The sequence below is a fragment of the Vespula vulgaris genome, chromosome 6, assembly GCF_905475345.1.
Source record: "Vespula vulgaris chromosome 6, iyVesVulg1.1, whole genome shotgun sequence".
NCBI classification, from domain to species: domain Eukaryota; kingdom Metazoa; phylum Arthropoda; class Insecta; order Hymenoptera; family Vespidae; genus Vespula; species Vespula vulgaris.
The window spans coordinates 2,887,280-2,900,701 of NC_066591.1; the positions used below are offsets into that span (position 1 = coordinate 2,887,280).

General features: G+C 36.1%; 1 protein-coding gene across 4 annotated transcripts in view; it reads right to left on the reverse strand.

Moving 5' to 3' along the window:
• The window catches only part of LOC127064909 (zwei Ig domain protein zig-8-like), a 141,557-nt gene that overhangs the window by 112,557 nt on the left and 15,578 nt on the right, over nucleotides 1-13,422 (reverse strand). Inside the window, exon 2 of one of the 4 annotated variants that reach the window (XM_050996568.1) lies at nucleotides 2,883-3,088. The exons of the other annotated variants lie outside the window; for them this stretch is intronic. The gene's annotated coding sequence lies outside the window, so the exon portion shown is untranslated. The remainder of the gene's footprint in view (nucleotides 1-2,882; nucleotides 3,089-13,422) is intronic. 4 annotated transcript variants of the gene reach the window in all.

The window sequence follows — 13,422 nt, forward strand, 5'->3', positions numbered from 1 at the left end:
AACAAATGTATATACCGTCTACCGATTGCAAAGGTTTGTAGAAATTTTTTACGAATATAAAAAATGAGAAAACGGATTATATCATTTATCCGAGCAAATATAATTTTTCAATATATATTGACTAATTATCTTTTTGTTTTCGATTCAATGCATGCTACTTTCTTTATTTCCATACTATATATTTTGACACTTGGTTTAAATGAAAAAGGAAAACACGTGAATCGACTATAAACGTGATTTTAACCAAGCTTTAACTCGATTCCAAACAGTGATCGTGCATGCGTGTTAATTGCGAAGCTTTGATTATCCTGGGCTTGTTCGAATTGCGTTAATCCGCGACCGGGAAAAGGCAACGACTGTGACATTAGCAGGTCCTTCTAGTTGACCCCTTCGTCGATTAGTCTATCGATCGCCTTGTTGGTGCGTTTAATTTGTGGCCTCCCTTCTCTCACCTATATTATCCTATCTCCCTAGCCTCGTGAAAACAATCGACCATTATTCAAATCCAGTTGTCTCGTATTATCCTAATCAAGGATCGTGGTTTAAACATCGAACAAATGATAATGCCGGGTTTATTATCGATTTCCATGTTGACATATCGAATGACTAGTTAGGAATCAGTACAACCGTAATTAACAAACGTATCAACAAAAATTTTTAACGTGCTTTTAGAATAATCTTTTAGAATATGTAATACGTCGAATAACTCAGGTAAATAATTCGTTCCTTTTTCTTTCTTATATTTGTCGAACAGCCACCATCTCGTGAAAATTTGTTTAACCCACTTTGACGAACAATAGTGATTGCACGCGTAACTCATCTTCTTCGCTTAAACGAAAAACATTGACGCGTGAAACTTAATCTCGAATTCGATTAAATTCGTAGATTTAAGAGGTACTAGAGAGAAGGAGTGGAAGTGATACCACCAAACGAATCGATTAAAGTACTTGATTTTTCTATTCGCACGTGCACAGAACGATTTAATTGTTTCCCGATTAAACGAGGATTTGCCGTGACAAATCGACATCGTGTTTACAGATATTTCTCTCTCTCTCTCTCTCTCTCTCTCTCTCTCTCTCTCTCTCTGTGGTTCTGTCTTTTTCTCTCTTTCTCTCTTCTCTTTATTTCTTTTTTTTCCTCCTCAAACCATACGTTCTATATATTCTTTTTTTTCTACTCGAGATATCGGAGAGACGTATCTCTTTCGCGGTTAAACGTCATAATTCTTCACATTGCCGTTCAAAAGAGAGAGGAAGAGATGAGAATTTAAGCGGAAAACATGAACGGATCGTGTTTCCTGATTTACGAGAGCGACAAATGGAAATATTATTCCAAAGGATGGAATTTAAAAATTCTTCCCTTCCCCGATGGATGAAAACGATTCGTCTTGATTTTTCGTGACGTTAACTGCAATTTCGAGTTAATCGATCGATGAAAGAAAAAAAAGGGAGAGAGAAAAAAAAGAAGAAAAAACAAAAAAAAAACAAAAAGATAAGAAAAAAATGAAGGAGGAAAGAAGAAGAGATAGGTAAAAGAGAATGTCTGCTAGGATTACTTTGGTAACAGTTAGAAATAGAACGAGTGTGTCTCCTTGTTTCTAGAATTCCGAGTGGTATAATTCTAGCGAGTGTGACAAGTGGATTCATCGTCGACGCGATAAACACGTTACAAGAAGAGAAAGCAGCTAGGATAGATTCGTTTTGCACTACGATGACAAAAGGGAAAAAGGAAGGGTTTGAGATAAGAAAAAACGCGAAAAGAGAGAGAGGGAGAAAGAAACAGAGATAAAACGAGAAACCCAAAAATATAGTTCGTCATAAAAGTGTCGTCATAAAAAAATAATTACTCCATGAATTTTCTTAATTAATATTCAAACTTAATTCCTCTGCGAACTATTCGATTTTCGGTTTTTAGGTCACTCTCTTTCACGGTTATGAAACGAGCCGGAGACGATTCAACCCTTATATCCCTCCTACCACTCTTCGAGCATACGATTTTGAGGTTGCATGTAAATCGGTACTAGCATTAGCGCAACGAGACCCATCCCGATAACGAAATGGCCTTAGCCTCGACTCGATACGACGGAAGATCCTCCATGTGCGTTCGAACATCGCATCGGAAGATCCCTTTGGATCCTTTCCTAGCCATGATACTCGAACACCTCACCCTTCTATCCTTAACAGTTATCCTGATATCGAGCGAACGTATCTTGCCATTACTCGCCGCACACTGGCACATACACATCTTCGACTATCCTGCTATACTATGTTAAGGATAGAGAGAGATAGAGATATAGATAGAAAGAGAGGGAGAGAGAGAGAGTAGATCTCTTCGACGAAGAAGAGAAAATAATTTCCACCGAACGAGCAGGTATCGCGAGTGTAGATACGAGCAATAAGGGATACTACACCTGCTAGAATATCCTTCGATAACTTCACGGATTTCCACGGAAAACGTGCCAATCCGTAGGCTCTTAGAGATTTCCCACGAATTCAAAACGAGAGTAGATCCTTGATAGCGCTAGAGAATGGCCTGTATCGTAATGATTTCGGTACGATGATTTCATTGATTGTAAAATTTTCTACCTAGAGACTGCATGCAGAGTTTCGATCAATCATTCGTAGTTGTCTATTGACTCGTTAATTAAGTCGTCGATTTCCTGTCTCTAATTAGTTTCGATTCGTAAATTAATTACAAATCTGTCGACGGTGTTTCTCCCTGTATCACTTTAATACGATCGAATTTATTCAAATTTATTTGTTTTAATTACTCCACTTAATTGAAATTTCTTCATATAATTACTTCATCGTCTATGATAGCTTTTAGTACATATATATATATATATATATATATATATATATATATATACGCGAAATATTTACCGTATTTATTTTATCTCTTCATTCCCGTAAATAGAGATATCGAAGTGTTTCTCTTCGAGAAAGTCGATTCCAGATTTTCTTGCGCCCGTCTCGTTAATTCTCTTTCTTTCTTCATAATTCTTCTCCCATGGCTTTGTTTCAACTCTAATCGGATCGAGCTTTTTACGGATTTGACCAGAGAAAAAGAAGGAATCCTGGAGTAATACCTGCAGTAAAATAAAAGATACGGAGGACAGAACATGTGGAATGGAGACAAAAGAGAGAGAGAGAGAGAGAGAGAGAGAGAGAGAAATAAATAAAGAAAGAAAGAAAGGAAGAAAGAATGAAAGAAAGTAAGAAAACAAGAATGTAAGAAAGCGTAGAAAGACGACTAATTTTTCATTTAAATCTTCAGAAAATTTAGTACAACTAATATAACATTTATGAATACTTTTATATACCTTTTAACAAGACATTTCGAAATATCAACTCGTGCATGTTAAACAGATCATACGTGCTTCAATTAAACGTTCTTCTCTTCACATCCCTGTTGATTTCATCTCTCAATTGCATTTACTATGCTTTTACGAGTATATTATGAACACCCTCTTATAATTAATTCATGATATTCTTCCCAAGAATCTTCCAACTAAGATTTATATTCCTACGAAATAGAAGTAGAACTTAACGTGAGATTTATGTTCGTAATCTTCAAAAAAAAAAAAAAAAAGAAAAGAAAGAAAGAAAGAAAAAAGAAGAAAATACAAAAAGACATAAGTCATGGCACCACGAATCGTATGTATCTTTCGACAATAAATCGAAAGCTTTGCTCGATCAAACTTAAAACATCCAAGTAATAGATAACGATCTTCTCTTATCGGTCTTTTAAAGCTTATCATTGATTTTTCAGAAAATGTCTTGAAATCCTTCGTAAATGATTCGAACGAATTCTTTCGATCTATATTGTAATTCTCCAACATACGTATGTAATCTTCAATCACGATGGGGTTAGTTGTGGATTTAAGAAAACAAATTCAATAAATTTATATTATTATTTAATGATTGATGATATTTAAAAATTGTTTTTCATTTATATTTTATATTATAATAAGTAATATTTTGTACTATAACATTAACAGAGAATATAATTATTAGACAATGAAATTAAACGAATATCTACTAAATATGTAGACTCTCAGCAAACTCTGTTTCATATTATCGAGTTATATGATATTATATAATGATAATAACAACAATAATAATAAATGTACTTAGATATAATACTACGAAGTCTTTAAAATACGCATTGTTATCGATATGTTTCTACACACACACGCGCACATTATTGCGTCTGAATATTGCACTCGTTGTATATGTAAATACAAAGGTGTAAACATGTACATGTCTATGAAGCAATAATATGTCAGTAACAGGTCAAAATTGATTCTATTGTATATTTCGATAATAATGCTTTCGATTTGTAAAAGAAAATTGAGTAGTTTAAATGATAGACAGATCAATTATAATACGTAGAGAAATTTTGATCTTTTGACAATAATCGAAATGATACTTTTATTTAAAATAAAAACTTGATACTTGTTCATGGTAAAAGAGATAAAGATAGAAAGAAAGAAAGAGAGAGAGAGAGAGAGAGAGAGAGAGAGAGAGGAATGGAGAAAGCGATTTATAAGCTAAAATCTGTGGGGAGAACAAAGGTCGATGACCGTCGTAAAGCGTAGTTCAATGTAAAGTGTCAGAAAGAGGGAAAGAGAGAAAGAGATGCAAAGAGAAAGAGAGAGAGAGAGAGAGAACGTTACTGCACTCCTCGCGAACAAAAATCCTGCGGTAGTCGCTCGCGCCAGAGGCCGCATTTTAAGCGGATTGGTCTTTGCTTTTATTGCACCAGCCTCCACCATATCTCGCTTTTCCTGTCGTGAGATGGGCGCAACGCACACACTACTCGTTTCCTCGAAAATGCCATTCTCTATCTCTCTTTTTCCCTTTTCTATGAGATTCGTCCGTATACTTTTTGGTATAGACGATCTCGCCAGAGTGCGACGAGAGACTCAAAGTGCAAAAGGACGACGAGTCTTTGCTGCCAAGAACAGATGAAGTGACGCAGAAAAAACTAAATGGGCTTTAAAACGATGTCACTTGGTCGAACATGCTCGAATGTGTTTGTTAACAACAAAACAAGAAAAAGAAAAGAAAAGAAAAAAAGAAAAAACATCATATAAAATTTTGAAGCGGTTATTTGAATATTTTTTTCCTTTTTCTTTTTCTTTTCTCTTCTTTTCTTTTTTTAATTTAAATATGTCACGAAAAGGCAAAGAAAGATATAGGGAGAAAATATTTTTTGTTTCATCGAAGTGACGTTACAAGTTAGATTATATGTACCAACTCGAGCTCGTATAATTTCTTTTGAAATTGTTTTGTAACTTTTGCTTGAAGAGTGATTAATTTTGGTCGGTGATGTAACGGGTGTCAGAGAACGAATATATTTGGTAAGCTCTCGAGACTGTCAAGAAGAGATCATTGAGAAAATAAATATATAAAACAGAGAGCGAGAGAGAGCGCGGGGAGAGAGTTGGAAATCGTACAAAACATTTTCCATCGTAGTGAACTGTCATGGTTCCCATGATATTCAGACTCTCCGTAAAATGGGACGAACGTCCACTCGGTGTAGATAGTCGAGTATACCGAACAACGATATGATATACGCTTGCTGCGTGTGATTTATGCTCGTCCAATTACACGAAATCAAAGAGACTGGAGACAAAAAAACAATTCGACTATCGTGAGAACTCGCTGCATTTATTTCTGAAGGATCATAATATGAACATACGATAATGTACCATTAATTATTTATGGAAATGAAATATGTATTGTATTTAATAATAAAATATAAGAACTGTCATGAGGAATGTAACACAAATGTAATATATTTTTAATGTATTATTCGATCTCTTTTTTTCCCATTTTTTAATTATTTTTTTAATCGTTATTCGCGTTTATTCGCGTACATTCTTTTTCTTCCGGTGGAAAATAGAGAATGAGAAGAGGTAGTATTTAATTTTTGAAAATGTACTACGCATAGAAACGAATCGAGGATTATATGCGAGCTACTCGAGGAATGAAGTACCTAATGGCATACTCGCGTTTTGTGCTCGTATCCTATTGTCCTATATACACATGCATATGTACTTACACTATAATAATTCTCTCTTTTCATACCTCCTTTCCCTTTTTTTTTTTCTATCTCTTGCGTTAATTACTGACGAGCAATAAGTTAGAATTCAGAAATAATTCGATGTTTGACTAGCCATATTACTCGCTGTTTTTTTTTTTCTTTTTTTTTAATACCGACTGCACATAAAACGAATTACTTTTTAATTATTTTGTATAATAGCAAAATAAATTTCATTCGTTTGTAGCTTCGTTTCGTTTTCTCTTTTTCTTTCTTTTTCTTTTGACTTTGACAAATCTTCGACCCCATCGATGCGAGGACCGTCGGCTCGAAGACCGTCCATGCAAATAGAAAACGAATCGAATCTATTCACCTGTCTTACATGGAACATGAAGATCTCGTAAACCGATAAAGGACTGAAGGGTGAAGATTAAAAAGGATTGGGATTAAATCTTCTGTAAAATACGAGACATCGAAGCGAGTTCCTTTCCGTCGAGAAAGTCGAACGAACGAATGCCGAAGCGACATAAATTCTTGCTAGAACGGCTGGTAACTCCAACATCTTAGGTAAAGGCAGAAAAGCAGAAGGAAAGAAAGAAAGGAAGAGATAAAAAAATACAAAAATCTTGTCTCCCATTGTACGTTCGCTGAAATAAATATAAAAAAAAAAGAAAAAGAAAGAAACGAAAAAAAAGAAAGAAGAGAAATATTTTAGGATGTAAAAAAAGAAAAAAAAAAGAAATCAAACGTAGACAAATATCCGGGTGATTTCAAAAAATGTTACTTTAACGTCAAAAGGAAGATATTGTGAGAAAAGGAAAATCAAGAAAATTCGTGCTCGCGTGAATGGTTCAAAATTATGTGAGAGTCAAATTCGAATTTACAACTATGTCAAAGAGAGTTTTCTTCTTCTTCTTTTCAACATGTTTTCACCCTTATTCTTCTTAGTTTGTCTTTCACTTTGTTTTCCATCCGTCCATTCATTCCAACAAGGACACATGGATTTGTAGATCTCACATTCTACCGTTCTACCCTGTACCTTGGTATACATTCATCTTCTCCGTGCGATCTTCGCACGTCTGTCTGTCCACGCCCTTCTCTCTCTCTCTCTCTGTCTCTCTCTCTCTCTTTATCTCACCACGTTTCTCTTTTACCCCAGTTTTACCCCCATCGGCGCTTCGATCCTACCAAACCAGGAATTACTGCTTAGATACCAAGATCTTCCTCTCTTGCTACGTAAAGTACAGGATAACTCCCTCCTTCGGTATTGTCATTCGAATCCACCTGCCAACCGCAAACGAGAGAGAGAGAGAGAGAGAGAGAGAGAGAAAAGGAGAGACAGATATTTCATCGAGATTCTGAATCCAAGACGTATTGCCGTTCCATTGTCATGGAAATCGATGTAAGTTTGCTTTTCCATCGAGATTCGAACGAATGGGAAAGATGGTCCTTTTTTTATAGAAGAACTCTTCCATCTCTCTCTCTCTCTCTCTCTCTCTCTCTCTCTCTTTCTCTCTTTCTGTCTCTATCATTTTATCGAAAGCTTGCACTATACGGAAAATTTTATTCGAATAACAAATAACATAGATAAGAATTCCGAATAAAATTTGATGTTTCACTACTTTTCAATATTTTCATTTGCAAAAAGCTCGGAGAAGAGAAACGTACGAAAGTCAGATAGTTAAAGTTCGCAAACATTTCTAGGAGATAGAAGAACGGAGAAGATGAATCCTCAGCGGTCCAATTATAGGAACTGGGACGGTACCGCTATTAAGAGGGTCTCCTTAAGTAAAAATATAGACTTTTTTTGAAACTGGACCAACGCCAGAGTTCGAACGCATAACCGCTTTTTCGGACCACTATTCTAACCCCTCGTATCTATTTTCTCGTTTAAAAGAAGAAGGAGAAGGTGACGAAGAACCTCGAGAAGAAAAACAGGAATAGCGTTAAAGTCGTCCATTTTACTCGGTTCTTCTTTAACGAAGGAATCGTTTTTACTAAGTTATTTCGATTTCTTCGAGAAATGGAAATTTTGAAGCGACCGTCTACTATTGCATACGATTCCTTCACAAAAAAAAAATAAATAAGAGGAACGAAATGTGACGAAACAAGCAAACAAGGACAAAAATTCGTATTAACGCGTTTATTCGCATGGACGAAAATGAAGGGACAAAAAATGAAAAGAAAACAAAAAATGTAATAACTGTCCACGAGATACGAGAAACGTGCTTATTAAAATTTTGAAAATGCATTGACCTTTAGCAAGCGAGCCAGCCAAACCTTCTCGTCGGTCTAACGGAACGTCTCGCTGTTATGTGTCCTGGCAATTAATGTAATGACTACATTCCGTTGTGTTGCTAGGACTATCGTGGGTATCGCGGCTAATTTTATTCTTTGGCTCTTTGCCATTTCGAAGAGAGAGAGAGAGAGAGAGAGAGAAAGAGAAAAACAGTGAGAAAAAGAGAAGAAGAGAGAGAGGGAGAGTGTGAGAGGAATAGAACAAAGGAAAAGAGCGAAAAGATATCGAATTAACCACGTTATGCGCTTCTGTCGAATCCACTAAAATAAAATTCTCTTTACTAAACAAATTCTTTTTATTCCTTTTGGTTTCTGATATATGTCATATATACATATATGGATGCATTGAAATGGAAGCCTACATACGTAAATTGAAAAATATTTTGACGGTCTTCAACTTTTTTCTTTTTGTAGATAGTCAAAGCGCGACACAACGCTAATACCGAAATATCTATCGAATCCGATTATTTGAAGTTTGGGGTAGGTCAAAGTGAAAAAAATAGTTGGAGGGCTAGGGGTAAAGAGAAAAAGAGGGAAGAGAGAGAGAGAGAGAGAGAAAAAGAGAGATATGAAAAAAGTCTCTATAAAGTCGGGAATAGAACGGGTTTGAAATTGATGGAGGACGGAATCAGTCGGCGAGAAGCTGACATTTTTTACAGGATTAACTCGCTCACCGGAATATCTCGTGGTATATGTGTTTTTCTCTTTTCTCTGTTTTTCCTTTTTTTTTCTTTAGTCTTTTTTAATTTTTTATTTTCTTTTTCTGTTTCTTTCTTCTTTTTTTTTTTTCTTTTAATATCGAATTCATCTGCGAAACCATCGATCCATTCGTATGATCTCATGGCTTATTTACGTGTCTCCTCCATTTCGTCCAGTTATAATATTTTACACCCGTCTCTTATCTTTACCAACTTCGTTAATACGATCCTCGGAAAAACGAATCGTTTAACATTCTTCTCGTTTACCAATAGTAACGTTGGATATAACAAAAAGTCGTTCGAAAAACTCAAGCTCTATTCCGTTTGTAAAGGAATTTCGCGTGCAGCTAACAAAGAAATAGAAAGAAATAAGAAACGATTCTAATTCACATCGACGTATTTCACTCGTTATCGCGATCCCAAGTTCGTTGCACCGCTTTAATTCGAATAAAAATGCACCATAGGAGACATTCCAGTAGCATTAAGAAGAAAAACCGAGTTCTACGTTAGCGTCGAATAGATTTACAAAGGAGAACTAACATTTAAGTTACATTAATCGATCGATTGAATCTTTCTTGTTCGAGAAAATCATCGATCATCGATCATCGGTCGTGATATAACTACGATATATCCAGATACCTATTCGCTCTTCATATTTCTACATTTTGTCCTCGTATCTTACGAGATACGTTCATTTCCATGATAAACGTTGCTCTCTTTTTAATTACGTCGATAAATTAGGAGAATAGCGACAAAGTTTCATCCGACTGACTAATAAAATCGGAACACGAAGTTCTCTTATCCGAGAGAAATCCTTCGTTATAATTTGCACGAATTTGTCGAAAGTTTTGCCTTCTGAACGTACCGAGAAGACGATGAAATACTTATAACACGATTCACGAAGATAGTCATATTTCTTCGTCGAAATGTCGTCGAATTGTAATACGTCAGGTAACGCGTTTCGAAGCGACTACGTTCCTGTCTGAGAAATGGTGAAATTTTTCACGATCGATGCTCGTAAATGGAACTTCTGCAGCGGCGAAGAATAATACAGAATAAAAAGGAAAGATGTGAAACGTGTTAGCGAGAAGTCAGACAGGCAAGACAGGTAGATACGTATGTATATATGTACGTTCACGACGTGCTCGTTCATTTTGTTAGATGATATAAATCATTGCAACAAAGAAACAACTTCATTCGCATCGACTACCGTCAACTATGCCATCGTTTAACTCCTCGCAGTGCTCTCTAAAAGAGAGAAAGAAGAGAGAAAGAGCTCTCTTCGTTGACTTTTATAATTTATCACGGACGACGGGAAGCGGATTTCAGAAGGACTTTCATAATTTGTCATACCAACGGAAAAACGTAGCTTTCCTTCGACTTCGTTTTTCCAACGGGAAATACGAACTCCTTAGGAGAATTCATAATTCCGCTGGACCTGCGTTACTCGTGTTTTTTACATAGAAGAAACAAAAAACAAAAAAGAAAAGAGTAGAAAGAAAGAAAGAAAGAAAGAAAGAAAGAAAGGAAGAAAGAGATAAGTAAAAATGAAAATAAGAAAAGAATACTTCCTGCTGGAAGTAGTCTTCTTATTCTTCGAGCGAATTTTGAAGTACTCGTAAAAAAAAAAGGAACAAACGGGTATCTCTTAACGTTATGCTCCGATTTCCTTAAAGAAACAAACGAAAAAGTTACCCTCGAAATAATATTCGAGCGTAGAAACTATACATATATTATATGCCCATGAGAATTTCTAAAGGATTTGGTTGAACATCGTAGCCGTTTCGACGAAAGAGTTTCCTCGAAGGCCGCGGCGGCGTAACAACGACGAGGGTTAAACTTAAGTTGATAACGTTGTTTGCGAAAGGAACGAAATCTCGCCAAAAGGATTTGCCAAATCTTAGCCGTGAAAGTCGTGGAATGTAGTAATGGAGAGAAAAGGTAGAATGGAGAACTGGGATACGATCGAGTATGGCACGAAAGAGTCACGGATACATTTTTAAATAGTTGCTCGCCTGGGACAACGATAAGTACGTGAGACTGAAGCAACTTTGTAGTGTTACTTGAATTCCGTCGCTTACATTCACGAGAACTCGAAGACTTCTCGTGATCGTTCGAACTACGGGACTACGTAAGAAGCATGTATATATATATACACACACACACACATACACACACTTGTCTCTTGGTGGATATTTTATATGTATAGGTATCGCACACGTTTCATATACACATATTGTATATGTATATATTATAAAGAGTTGGTATACGTCAGCACTCGAAGACTCCAAGAGGCACGCGTATCCACAAGAGTGTTTATAGATACGGCAGACCGTATCAAACATTTATTCAAGTGCCAAGCTGAGATGGGGACTCGGTTTCGGCATTGACGTTACTTCCCACTCGATTGCCATGCGTTTACCCAACCCCTTTTCGCCGACTATTTTGCTCTCGTTCGAAATTCTTGAGAATTTTAGAACGCATACACCCTCTATCTTCGAGCGATTTCCATTCTATCTATCTCCCTCGAATTCCGGCTTTTATCAGACGATAAAATAGAAAAATTCCACTCACGAAACGCTTTCTTTTACACCGGCAAGCTAAGAGAACAAAATTCATCAGAGATATGAGAAATTTCATAGGTATGTGAAATTTAATTTAAATAAGTTTAACAAATGTCGCGATCCAGAGTTTCAAACGTTCATATCTTTATCGTTACACGGGTTTGTCGCATGGTAAACGAATAAAAGGATTTATCGAAGAGAAAAATAGGAGACAACGAGTACATCGAATTTTCCTGCGCCGAATCCATTTGAACCGATGGAAATACTCTTCGAAAGACTGTGTGTATTGAAATATTCGCCGATACCAAAGTATTTTCGTGCGTTCACACGTTCACAATCTCATTCCCTCCATCTAACTCTCTCTCTCTCTTTCTCTCTCTCTCTTTGTCTCTTTCTCTCACTTTCTGGTTTGGTATCGCCTAGCTCAGCGATTTACCGCTTCTCTCTTTCTCGACGAGTAGCTGCATCGACACCTGGATCGTGAGAACGAAAGAGATAAAGAGAGAGAGACAGACAGAGAGAGAAAGAGAGAGAGAGAGAGAGAGAGAGAGAGAGATACAAAATCAGTGCACCGGTGCATGCAACGAGAACCCAGCCAATCTCGTGTTACGTTCAATGAATTCAAGTTGGCCTTTTGCTGATTTCACACTATTCCTAACGTCCTTCGTGCTTATCCTTCTTCATTTCTCAATCTCTCTCTCTCTCTCTCTCTCTCTCCCTCTCTTTCTCTTTTGAAAATTTTCCATTCCTGTCTGACCATAGCCCATATCTATACTACTACAAGAATCATAGGTTGACTATGTATACCACGTTATACTGCTTGAAATGTATCTCCTCAAAATAAAATGGTTAAAAAAAAATAGCGATCTCATGCAATAAATTTTACCATTCTCGCATTACTAATTTTCTACTTGTTCTCATTTTGATGTTCTTGTTACGTGATCGATTTATAAAGCAAAAATATTCGCAGGACTTTTCTCAACGTCGAACGTTTTTATGAGACTTATTTATATACACACACACACATATATACATATATGTATAATGTATACATATATTTCTTTTCGAACGAGTTCTGCTTAAATGTAAATACGCTTAATGATGCGCGACTTCTCTTTGATGTTTTCCTTCTGCCCGTATGCCACGATTTCGCGATTGTATCCCGAGTGCAGCAGAATTTCGACCGAACAAAAACTCTCATACCCGTCTACGCGTTTTGTTTGTCAACGCATACATCCATATACACATACAAACACGCACTCGCGTATTCGCAGCTTTAGAGTATCAGAAACTTTAAAAACTTTTTCCAATATTTTTCTTACGTTCAAGCACAAAAATTCTATGCTTTCCCTTATTGATCCTAGAATATAATGTTAATGTTTAATACAAAGCTGGATAAATAAAATGTATTTCGATCGTGTTTGTTTGAGCGTAAACGCAACGAGGATAAACAAAGAAACGAGTTTGAACATTTCTTCGATTTCGTACACGACGTTCGATTCTAAACGCGATTCGATTCTATTTACGAGGGGTACACGTAAATAATGAAATAGTACGTTGAGACCGAGTAAACGAAATCGATATCGATCTGTTGATAAAAAACGATTCACTGTTCGTCAAAAATACATAGAATTGTATTTTATCGGATCGTTTTTTTACGGATAGAACGCTAATACTGGGCTTGTGAACGAACTTTGTATATCTATATATACACACATACATGCATATATATATATATATATATATATATATATATATATATATATATATATAAAGAGAGAGAGAGAGAGAGAGAGGTCTCGGACCTCTTCGTG